At 37.0% G+C, this 13,040-nt stretch overlaps 1 protein-coding gene across 4 annotated transcripts in view; it reads left to right on the forward strand.

Moving 5' to 3' along the window:
- RASGEF1B (RasGEF domain family member 1B) overlaps positions 1 to 13,040 on the forward strand; it is a 595,268-nt gene that overhangs the window by 244,102 nt on the left and 338,126 nt on the right. The gene's annotated exons all lie outside the window — the stretch shown is intronic.

The raw sequence follows: 13,040 nt of genomic DNA on the forward strand, positions 1-13,040 counted from the left end.
ACTAGTTATTTTTATATAACAGGAGACTCCTAAGCTCAAATTCTGTGATCCTACCAAATTACTAAACTGACAGCACTTTGAAATTAATTCAAGATACTGAACATGACTATAGAGTCTTCTGGTAGCACTGCTTATGACAGAGCCCATTTTTGCACACATGTGCTTGGACCATATACACAAAAAATCCCAAAAGGGGGAACAAAACTGCTTTTAATCTGCTAGGGCTGATAGGCTACCATTATGGTGATTTTTGTCATGCACCTGCCATCCTCCGTGGACCCAGTGAGGGCTGATAGTCTCACCAAAATGGCAGAATGCAAAGCACATGACAGTCACCCCCTACTCTGTTAATTAGATAAATTTCTGCTTCTATAATTAATGTAAAACCTGACCTCTGATTCCAGATATTACTTTATATCATGAATCTAGAAGGCACAGTTCAAAATCCTGCTGCCCCTTCTGATAGTCAACTTCCAGCCTGGTAGGAGAGATAGAGAGATAAAAAGGCATTTATAGAATGATATAATCACCAGTATTCTAGAAGGAGTGCTTTAGGAACAGCAAGGAAGAGCAATGAGGATGGTAGTCAACCAGAAATGAGTTTGTGCTGAAGGTGTAGAAATGGATAAAGGGCCAAAGAGAGCTCATGGCTTTTACAAGAGGAGGATGAATAAAGAAAATGGGGTATAAAAATATAGGGGGCAAAAAAGTGAGCATACATGGGAGAGTGACATTTCCTATACTAGTTTTCTTCTTACACGTTCATCAAAAGCATGTGTGATCCCACTAATGAAGATCCTTTTATGGCCTGTGGAAAAATAACACAAACTCTGAGAGCAGATGTGCATCTGCTAGGCTAGGAGGGAAAGAAAATACTGTATAGAATATTTCTTCATACTTGAGGGTTCCTGTGTTTCAACGTTAAGAACCCAGAAGATGACAATGGTGGTTGACTTTAAGGGTAACTGAAATACCATTTCTGAGTTGGACCAGAAGGATCCACTAGAAAGAAATGATTTTTTAAAGTGAATCTATATGTTCAAAAAGGCACCATGTCTTTTATCCTCCTTTTTCTCCTTCACCTTCCAAAATAGATTCCACTTTATTAACTTGGATTCTTGGATGCATCCAAAAATCAATTCAAATTATATGGAACAAAACATGATTATTTGTAAGAATGTAAAATAGCTCATAGAACCAAAGGCAGGGAAGTAGTCAGACCTCAGAAACGGGTGGGTCTAGACTTTAGAATTTTCACTCTGTCTCTTCTCCCCTCCTTTCTGCTCTTTAGTTTCACTCTCTCTGGGAGCCAGCTTTCTTTGCACCCCAATCCTTGTAGTAGAATATATGTTGCATTTGGAATATTTGCCCCAGAGATGCAGTCATGCAGAGAATTTTGTTCCAGTTCCAGATGTTTTTGACCTGGTTTGGATCAGGTGTCCATTCCATTCAATGAAGTATGGCGAGAGCGGGGAGTGCAGGAGCTGAGTCCCACAGTGAGGGGGCTGGAGGGTAGGTAGATCCCTCTGAAGAAGTGCACAGCAGGAAGTAGAGCACGGGATACAGCTTTGTTTCCACCTGTGAAGTTCTTGGCTCCTATCTTTACTCTTTCTTAACCTGACCCATGAAGTTGGCCTTATTTTCACAGCACTAAGAATTTTAATGCTTGAGATCCACAGTGAACTGTTCAGGAAATAACAGGCAATGCGATTCAATCCACTTTCCCACCTCCGTAAAATCATAATAGCACACCAAATTAAATAGTTCTCCTTTCCTCTCTTCTTCCATGTCTATCTACTTACCCTAAGAATAAAAAACAAAAACCCAGTAGATCATTACATATTCACTTGGACCCTCCCATGTACTTAGCATTGTGGAGATCAATATCAGGGACACAGAAGAAGCATACAAAATGGATCTAGAGAAAAAAGGTTTATTATCCTTGGAAGAAGAAAATTAAAGGTCGAGAATAGGGCTATATTATGTTCGGTTGATATTCTAATACAGCATATTGATATACTATTTTAATAGAATATGTATATATATAAGATCATGAAGCACTAGATGAATAAAATATTTGGGGCACTGTTCAGTTCTCCCCAGGGCCCAAGTGCACTGCTGAGTCAGTGTTTTCCTAGGCAGAGAGGTGAAAAGACTTCCCCACATGCCCCTCCCTCTTCCTCAGGGAAAGAAGAGAAAGACCAGTGAGAACAGAACAGAAAGCCCCAGAAACCCCTGGCTGGGAAGAATGTGAGCATGAACACTGAAATCTTTATTGAAAATCTAGTGGTTTTTGAAATCAAATTTATTAGACTTCTCTCCATTATGCCACACTGCCTCTCCATGGATCTATAAGTGATGATAATAGCTCTATTTTTCTGAGCTTTAGCCCTTGTAATAGTCCTGTAATGATCATCTATTTTACATGGTAATACCCTAATAAGAATACTACATATAAGATTAGGTGAATTGTATCTGACAAATTTAATTTTAATAAGCCAAAGTGAAAGCCCACATCCCGATGAGATTAAACGCTGACTTAAGTCTTCGAAGGGGGAAATTGCTTGAAGGCTAATTTTGCCTTTATCATTGCTCCCCACTCCCAAAGGGCCCTACAGGTGCTTCTAGACCCCACACCTTGAGTCCCTGAAGCCTGTGGGCTCCTGGGTGCAGGGTGGGTGAACGTCAAAATGAATTTTTTCCGGTTACTATTACTACTTCTCTCTTAATGGGCCCTATAAAGTTCAGTTAAGCAAATGAAATATAAGGGAAAAAATTTAGAGGTTTGTGGGGAAAGATGACCAATTGGTTTAAAAATAATTCAGTGTCTCCTTGCTTTGGGTCATTATCTCCTTCTTTTATAAAATAGTTCAACAGATCAGTATCTCAATTAGTTTGCAACAGGAAAAGACTGGGCAATTTGATTGTATCAGTGATTTCCAAGCTTGGTTTTATAAGAAAAATTTGTCTTAAGATCTGTCACAAAATTCTCAAAGCTAAATCTGAGTTTTGAAGGTGTATCTGTCATGTCATGCTCCCTCAGAAAAACTGCCACAAATCCAGAAAGGGAGACACTCTGTCTGTGGTCTGCCTGCCATAAATCCTAAGGGTGTGAAGGAAACAACTTCTGTTGTAAGGACTCAAAAGAACAGCCACAATTTTATCATTATGAAGCAAATACAAAATATACATTTAATGGTAATAGAAGATACACTGCTTTTCCTCTTGTCTATAATTATACCCAGCATAGTACATTGAATATTCTCTGTAGGGTTGAATTCCATTATTTAAAGAAAAACAAAATAAGGAGAAAATGAAAACAAAAATAAGACAGCTTCCTTTTTATAGAATCTGCTCACCATTTCCTTTGAAACACTGCCTCTTGAATATACAAGCTTATAAAGCACTTAAAATGTGCTTTATTTAAGTAAGCACTTAATGAACTGGGGCAAAAGATGTGATAAGAAGCTAAGAAGCAGATTATGTGGAGCCCAATTTAGCAAGTTGTAGACTGTGATCTCATGGAAGACCAGGTCATTTGTACCATATCTAGTTCAACCTTTGATCTATTGTATTGGACCATATGAAATTTTCAATATCTGAGTGTGCCTAACCTATAAAAAATACTCCTATGGTTCAATAACAGTATACCACATTTTTACTTGATAGTGGTCAGGAAAGAACAATTTCTAGATTCTTCTCATGCAAAGTTTCCTTGATTTGGAATCAGTTGTTCTAGGACTGGTAAGATAAGTATGAGATAGAGGTAATCAAATACTATATATACAAGCTTGGGCAGTATGATTGATTCTATTATGCATTCTTTATTAAACCTTGGGATTTCAACTCTTTTTCGAGTACTGTGCAATGCCCCTAAAATCATACATAAAATCTACTTTGTCCCTTTAATGTAGCAGCTCACCTAAAGCCAGTCCATGAAAGTGGCTTGGCTGTTTTCCAGCTGCTCATGTTGACACGATTGAAGTGTCATCTGGTGTCCAGTATGTCTCTTAAGTGGTATTGATAAACCTGCACAAGAATTATTTATGACATGCCTAGTAGCCCAAGATCCATGACTGCATCACTATACCTTACATTTTAATAGCACTTGACTATTCAAGTGCTACTCAAGGATTAGTTTAGAAAGATCATTCTCCTTTCATCTTCACGCAAACATTAAGGGAGTCCACTGTCTTTTCCCTACTTTTAATGGGGTAGATGCAGCCCAGACACCTTAACTGATTTCCTGAGGTTATATAACTTAATGGAAGGAGCCAGGGCTAGAAAGTACTCTGGGTACTGCTACTTTACCACCTATGATTGATTTTCGGTTTTTCTGCAATTTGCCCTTCTCCTTCCAATTCTGTTCTACCCATTTTGTGGATTCATTCATGGCAGGACCACAAGCTGCTTAAGTAATAGGATTCTGTGAAGACTTTCAAAGCTGAGTTTTCAAGGAAAATCTTGGCAGCTCCTGCCGCATTCTAGTGAATGGCCTTGGGTGTCTCTGGGCTTGTTCTTGTTCCAACACAGTGCTGGCTTTGCAAAGTGTCCATCAAGCACAAACAATTTGAGAGCAGAGCCATCTGCATTTAGCGGATCTGGAAGCATGGCATCAAAGCAGCTGGCTGGTGACCAGACAAACTCACTTGCCTAGATGAATCCAAAAAAAGAACAGCATCAGGATATACCCACAAAGCTGTTGGATAGCAAGCTGAATTCAGAAACTGAGGAGAATGTGGGCAGGAAAATTTGCAAGAGACTTCTTAAAGTCCTGTGTAAATGCTGAAGAGCGACTGGGAATAACTGGGATATACGTGGCCCATAGACCATCCTAGCTCTATGCTACAGGTCTTACTCTGCTTTGTGTCTGCTCTAGGACTGTGCATGGAGGCTGGACACACAGACTAGAAGAAAAAAATTGTGAATCTCAGGAGAATGCTATTTGTGGTCACAGAATTATGCTGAGTCTACACTTAAGGGAAGATTACCCACTTCTTATTTTCAGCATGTTTTAGCACCCTTGCTGGTATCTTTTATTCTTTGAAAGGAGGTGGGGGTGGGGAAGCAGTTTTCTTGGTAGTTGGCTATCTGAATCTGTCCTCGCTACTGCATAAACTCACAGAGATTGTGAATATATCTTCAAATTTAGTTCATAATTTCCCTAATTATAGATTTTCTTTCTTGTGAATTTATTTTTCAGGCTTTTGCCTAGACATTTATAGCTGCTTCATTCTTTCTGGCTCAGTGCCACAGGGATAATTCTGGCACAAAACCGACATTACCAGACAAGAATGCAAGATCAATCTCTTATCTTACTAATTACCACCATTCCTGCTGACAAAATCTTCAGGTCTTAACAAAAAAACAAACAATTTACCTGAAAATCAGAAGCAAGATATGTGTTAAGTTGTGTTTCTGGATGTGCTCCTTCAGAGGATTTGTTCAGCAGGGTTTTTCTGGTTGTACACAATTTGCACAGCCACTGTGGTACCAAGGCCACCTCTGAGCCAGAGTCTCACAGCTAGTAAACTGAGCGTCAGTTTCCCCATCTGTGAAGTTCAGATAATCATAACCACTTCACAGTGTTTGAACATCAGATGAGATTGTGAATGCATTTTGCTTTGCAAGCTGTAAAGTACACTATGAGCTTCAAGCTATGATCATGGTGAATATGATTTTGGAAGTTAGTGTCTCCACGGTCAGTTTTGAGTTGTCTTTTCCTTTGTTAGCTATATAAGATGAATGAACTTGTTTATACATATCACAAAAAGAATAACACACATGCATATACACACATTTTCTTTCATATTTCTTTCTAAGGCTTGTCAAAAGATTGGTAGATTGGTTTTTAAAAAATCATGACTGCATCGAGATTTTTCATGAACTAGACAATGGTTGGAAAGCTATGGCTCATGGTCCAAAATTTTGCCTACTGCTTGTTTTTGTAAATGAAGTTTTATTGGGATACAGCCATGTCCATTTGCTTATATAGAGTATAAGTCTACTTTCTTACTTGCAGAATTGAGTACTTGAAACAAAGACTGTATGGCTCACAGACCCTAAAATATTCACTATTTAGCCCTTTGCAGGAATTGTTTACTAACCCTGGAATTAGATAAAAGAATTTTGGCAAAAAGGGATTTTAACTTTTCAATGTGAACATATCCTTCACTATTCCCATTTTGATACACTGGTGGTGAGAATGTAAATTGGTAAAGCTTTCTGAAGGGCATTTTGGCAATATGTGTAAAGATTTGAAAAATTCATATCCATTTTTAGTCTTTGAATACAATATAATGCATGCTAACAGTGTTTATTTCTATTTCAGATGCTTAAAAAAAGCCACATGCAAAAAAGAAAATCTCTAACTTTTAAAATTCCCCGATGACATTTTAGAATCTTCATAAGGACCAGGTAGAAACACAAACATACCAATTTACATTTCTTTGTATGGGAAAATATACCTCTAGTTTAATGTTATTTTAGTGGTCTTTATTTAAGGAGCCATAGAACGGAGCCTTTGGTATATGGCTAGTCATCCTGAAATTTATTTATTTTGCAAATGTAGAGCCTTTATAAGTTTCCTTTAGGCTGAACAGATTATAGGTTTTAAGGTTACTCTACATTTGATTAAATGTTTCTGCTTCTCTTGAGGTTAATTAATACACACTTACATAGACCCAAAAGAGAATTCAGTATTTCTCTTTTTCTGGAACAATTCATTTTATATTGAAAGTCCTTGTGTTTAACCAACAATCTCGTTTCTTTGATAGACAGTAATTAGTATGACTGATTAAGTTATTCTAAAGATTCAGTAAAAAATGTTTCTGGTAGAAAACAATAGCTAAAATTGCAATTGACCAAATGAAGGGGAGGGGCACAAATGGTATACAAGTTTAGAACCCTTGCTATGGCTTAAAAATGGCTTTATAATAGAATCTCTGTTTACTTTTGTAGTAAGGTAGCTCCCTTCATTGGTATCTTATTCTCTTCCTCTAAGAATATAGCCACTAAGGACGTGATAACCCGTGGAATCTAGCTCTTGTATGAGAGAGAAAAACTAACTTGGAGGTGATTTTTAATTAATTTTTTTTCAGTGAGGGAACCTTCTGGAAGTGATTTCTCTCCTTCCAATTTCATAACTCAAAAGGAATGCTCAATGTTGAGCATCATAATGAATGCATGCACTGTGATATATGTTACTAGTGGATTGCAGCTACTTAACTTTTTGAAGTTTAATTTCAAGCCTGCACAACCATATTAGAAGATTTTGGGCTTCTACTCTGGTGAAAAATTCTAAGAAAGGTAGATCTGTCCTTTCCCACATATGTATACCAACACACTACAAGACAGGATTTGTTGGGTATGGAATGGGTATTGTTTCTATTTTTACTGTTTACATTTTCCTATAAGATAGGAAAGGTTTCCAGTTGATTATTAACCTTAAGACTATATACAATGGCATGAAAGAGTTAAGACATAGATGAAAGGGCTCATTGTACTTCACTCTCAGGGCAAAATTCAGTGGCAAATTCTTCTCAAATGAAAAAGAACAAACCATTAATATTTGAGGAAAAGAAATGATCATTCTTCGCATTTGCTAAATGTACCACCTTCACTTCGAAGATTATTATTAGCACATGGTGGCCTTTTTAAAAAAAAATTGCATTTGCTCAGTGAATTAAGTAGCAGAGCAGATTTTACTAGGGGTTAAAAAACCTCATTATAATATCTATAAATGTATATTTCTGATATATATGCATATATATATACACATACATACTGTAGAATTATTTGCTGTAGAAGAAAATCATTGGATCGACTTAAATGTGTATCAATGGGGTATGGGCTAAATAGATCTTGTTACTATGCTGCCTTTAAAAAAGAATGATATATACAGGTATGGAACATTCTTTAAGGTATAAAATTAAGTAAAATGAAAGTGCTGAACAGTATGAATGATCCCAGTATATAAATAAGAGGATACACACAGACACACACACATACATCAATTATAACTTTGTGTTCTGGAAGGATGCCTAAGACACTGCTCCAATTAAATCTGGAGAAAGGGACGGGGGTTTTGTGTGGAGGGAGAATTTTGCCTCTCATCATATGACTTTCAAAACTGCATGAGATTTTTACTATGTGTGTATATTAATTTTATCCTTTAAAAATGTTAATATTTATCCAGAGAGTAGAATTTATGCTTTGTTCTACATGCTTTTCAGCATTTGACAATATCTAATATATGATATTAACAATAATATTTGTCATTTATAGTGGTACTTGACATCATTTTTAGCTATATAGAATAGTAGGAGAATGTTAAAGGTTTTGTCTCTTTTATTCTACAACTAATAAAGAAAATAGGAGGAACCTAGTGTCACCCAGCCTTCCAGTCATTTCCATTACCCAAGCTGCCTGCCTACAGAGAGGAAAGTCTGCAGAAGATTCTCTCTACAATTGTTTGGAACATGCATTTCAACACCAAAGTTACCTGTTATATAATCTTACATCCTGACAATGCCTATTGTTGAACAGAACTAAGACCCAGTAGACCGATAATTGAAAACATCAAAGCTTAACAGTCCAAGGCTTACATTTTCCAAGGGCTTCAGAATCCATAATCAAGATAGACCAGATTTCTGAGCAGTGACTTCTCTCACAAAGAAGAAACCAGAAAAAGAATGAATAAAATCAATGTACTAGCCAGGTTCCAGTGGCATCTGATTTCTTAAGTTTACTTAGATAGCATATCTCTAATAAGTATATAAATACAGCTTTAATCAGTATGTAAACATTTATTTGAAATCATGTAGAGACAAATCTGGGTGAAATATCTCTAATATCTCTAACTGAGGGGGCTAGTGATTATAGATTAACTTAGCCCACTTTGGCTTGGTTTATCTCTGGAATCATTATGGTAAAAAGAGATAGTAACCCTAAATATGTCTACATTAAACAAAGGGGAAGGAAATCATTGGCTCCCCTAACTGGAAAGTCCAATGGTAGACTTCAAGCATGACTAAATATTTAAATCTAGAAGCCCAAATGTCTAAATCTAGAAATTTATTTTCTTATTTCTGTTCCACTTTGCATGTTGGTATAATTATCTCTTACTGCATACACGCTGTTTCCCATGTAATGAAAAAGATGGTTCCTGTACCCTAAACTCACAGGCTTACAATTCTCTGTCCAATAGGATAAGGACAGTTTCTCCCCCAATGTCCACTATTAAAATGGTCCTAAGGGGAACTCCTGTTGTCCTCTTGGGGGTCAGGTGGCAGTTCCATAGCCAGTCAGTGAGGCTAAGTTCCTGCAGTGCTATGATTGGGACTACGTGATTGAGGGGATAGCATGATTGGCAGCCCCAATAAATTTCTCCCAAAGAAACTAGAGTCAGTGTGATAGGATGGCATTTAGGAAATGGAAAAACTGTAGCTTTTATAGACCACTATGGGTGGCATCAACACCATCATTTCCCTATCATGCTTGCCCTGAATGTAATTCTACTCAATTCTATTTATATCCACAACTAGATTAGATATATTTGAGGTAAGGGAATAAGATAGATTTTGGACACTGTTTTCAAGTATCAATTATTAATAAAAGACATTCTTAAAGCTAATTGCCGCCCATGAAAATTTTCTCCAATATTTATAATAAAGTATTGAGAATCTACAAAGCCATGAATATTTCGTACATTTAAAAAAATGTATTTGTCTTCCTAACTCTCCAACTAATAAAGATTGTTGAGGAACCAAACCAAATAAAAAAGAGCCTTAATAAGTTACCTAGGTACACAGCAAATGGAAGTCAGAAGAAGTTAATCATAAATGTAGAGTCTATATCATACTATGAATAATTTTATTACTTAAGAGAGGTGGGGGAAGCCCCCAAACTTGAGTATAATAAATCCCAGTAGGAGATTTGACTTTTAATGACTAATAGTGATGTAATCAGGGGCCACCATTACTTTAGGCATGGCATTGGTTAAAGATAATGTGGAAGGCATCTGAAAATCTGCTACTTAGAGGAGAAATTTTAAGATTTTATAGACGTTCGGGTTTTTTTCCTGAATGTGATTTTATAACCAATCCCTGGCATTAATTCAGCTAATAAGCTGCCCCAAGCTTTAGTGAATATTTCTTATTTCCAGAATTGTTTCAAGGCTCATTCTAAATAAGAAGCCCTGATCCAGGACAAGTTTTTTCAAGTAACTCCTTAGGTTTGATATCCTCCAAATGGCCTCAAAATGTAGTTTAGACACTAGGTCTAAAGTGTAGCATCAAATCTATAGAATCATCATTTTTCTAAATGTACTATCAAAACTTGATGCCATCTTTCTTCTAAAAATTGTAAATTTGAGTCTTTTGACCCAATATTTTACATGAAGAAAAAGCAAGTGGGTTTTAAGTATGTTCCTAAGGGTTAAGTATGTTCCTAAGGGAGTCATGATGGTATAGTAGGAAAGGTTATATTGCTTTGGAGTCAAGAAATGCTTAGATTTAATTCTGGCTTTGCTGTGTGATTCTGGACATATTTTTTACCTTTCTGAGTCTCAGGGTTTTTTTTTTCTTAGTAAAAATCAGGTAATACTTGTTAGATAGTTTCTTAGTTTGCCTGGCTGTCATAACAAATACCATGCATACCGGGTTGGTTTAAACGATGGGAATTTATTAGCTCATGGTTTTGAGGCTAAACCAAGTCCAGAATCAAGATATCAGCAAGGCTTTCTTTCTTTCTTTTTTTTTTAGATTTATTTTATTTATTTCTCTCCCCTTCCCCCCGGTTGTCTGTTCTCTGTGTCTATTTGCTGTGTGTTCTTCTTTGTCCGCTTCTGTTGTTGTCAGCAGCATGGGAAGCTGTGTTTCTTTTTGTTGTGTCATCTTGGTGTGTCAGCTCTCCGTGTGGGCGGCGCCATTCTTGGGCAGGCTGAACTTTCTTTTGCCCTGGGTGGCTCTCCTTAAGGGGCACACTCCTTGCGCATGGGGTTCCCCTACGTGGGGGACACCCCTGGGTGGTATGGCACTCCTTGCGCACTACGCGTGGGCCAGCTCCAGATGGGTCAAGGAGGCCCAGGGTTTGAACTGCGGACCTCCCATGTGGTTGATGGATGCCCAGTCCGCTTCCCAAGGCTTGCTTTCTTGATGGTAGAGCTCTGGTGCTGGCTGCCAACAATCCTTGGGGTAGCGTGGCTTGTATTGCTGCCTCCTGTGACATGGTGAGATGCTTTCTTTTCTAGCTTCTGTGACTTCCCAGATCTCTATATAGGCTCCAGTAATCTGGATTGAAATACCCTCATTCAGTTGGCCCATACCTAAAAATAGCATTGCCAAGAGGTGCTATTTATAATTGGTTCATACCCACAGGGTCATGGGTTAAGATTAAGAGCATGTGATAGTTGGGGTACATAATTCAACCTGCCACAGAGCGTCTTGTTGCAAACTCATCCCACAACTAGGTATATAGTTAATGCTCAGAAATGTGCGGGTTTTTAAAAATTTATTGTTACTTTGACCACTATTATACTTTTTTTTAACATTATATGGGGGAAAAGAGTAAATATCTATACAGTATTGTTTGTACCCTTTATTGACATCTGATGCTGTTTACTTATTTATGAATCCAGGTATACAAACCTAACGTTATCTCCTATCACTGATGTTAGGAAATTTTTCTTGGTAACGTGGGTGACTATTTTTAGTGTTGCTAAAATCTCAGGTGTCATCATTTCTGAGGTTTCCATGTTTATTCTGAAAATGTAAAGACATTGTCCATTATGTTCCTGAGTGATCTCTACTCCTATCCGACATGGGAAATTTCTATTTGTTTGCTTCTAGGTAAAGCTTTTTTATCCTCCTTGGGAAACTAGTGAGTTTCCTCTTCTCAGACAAAAATAACTTATGTGACTTAGCACATCTTCCTCTTAGTTTTATCAGGAAGATTATGGCTGGTCTTTGCAATATAACCACCTGACTTGTATTATTTTGCACATGTACTTTTCTTCCCATTTTTCATAAAAATCTTATTTTAGTAATTTCTTTTATTTGTCTTCCTTTTGCCAACTTCCTCATCTTTTAGGAAAGAAGTGAGACAGATGTATATACTTGTAAGTATTAATGCAGAAATAGCTTATTTTATTACTATTTATTTAAAAGTTTTATACCCATGTTTAAAATTTGATGTTAGCAACAACCTTAACCCAACCAGTTCTCTCTTTTTCCTTGGTTCATTTCCTTCATAAGTTTGTTCAACACATATTTATTGTTGCCCAATATGTTAGCTTTTAGGTGTGAAGTTGCTATGAAAAAGAATAAAGCTATTATCAGGGAGTTTATGTCTGACTAGAGCATATGAACTCTTAAGAGGAAAAATAGGCCTAATGAGATCAAAGTTGCTTTCCATTTTAAAAAAATGAAATTTGAATACTATGCTGTTAATTCGGATGGAAAGTGATAGCTTGGGGAAAGGGATGGGCTTTTTTCTGATGTTATTGCTGAACCTAATGGATTCCACTAACTTGCCCACCCCCTCGGGTGAAATGGTTTCTTCATTTTTTTAAAATCTTGGTTCCTTTTCTACAATAGCAACAAATAAGATGCTCTCTCATATCTACAAGGGAAGAGAATGAATTTTGTTTTGTCACATTCCTGACTTATGCTCTTAAGGATGTAGAGAAAATATGGCTTAAGAGCCCCTGGTTGTTAAATCCCATTTTCTTGTCATTTTGTACTATACTTTTAGGATATTTCTCAGGAAAGCTTACAATCCTTGCTTAATGTTGTCATATTTTCCTCCTGTGGTTGTTTAATGCAACAAGAGACCTTTTATCCTATTTCATCAGGAAATGCCATGTATTATTAATCATGGTTATTTTATTCATAAGCCTACACTGCTTATGGACTGCACCAAGGCAATCTCTTCCTATGTGAAGGGATGCTTTCAGGACATGGGCCTCTGTAGGGATGTTTACTTTCACCTCAGAGAATGTTTTTTGACTTTTACTCCATCGTACATCTTATTTAGGAAAG

The sequence above is a fragment of the Dasypus novemcinctus genome, chromosome 1, assembly GCF_030445035.2.
Source record: "Dasypus novemcinctus isolate mDasNov1 chromosome 1, mDasNov1.1.hap2, whole genome shotgun sequence".
In the NCBI taxonomy this organism is placed as follows: Eukaryota; Metazoa; Chordata; class Mammalia; order Cingulata; family Dasypodidae; genus Dasypus; species Dasypus novemcinctus.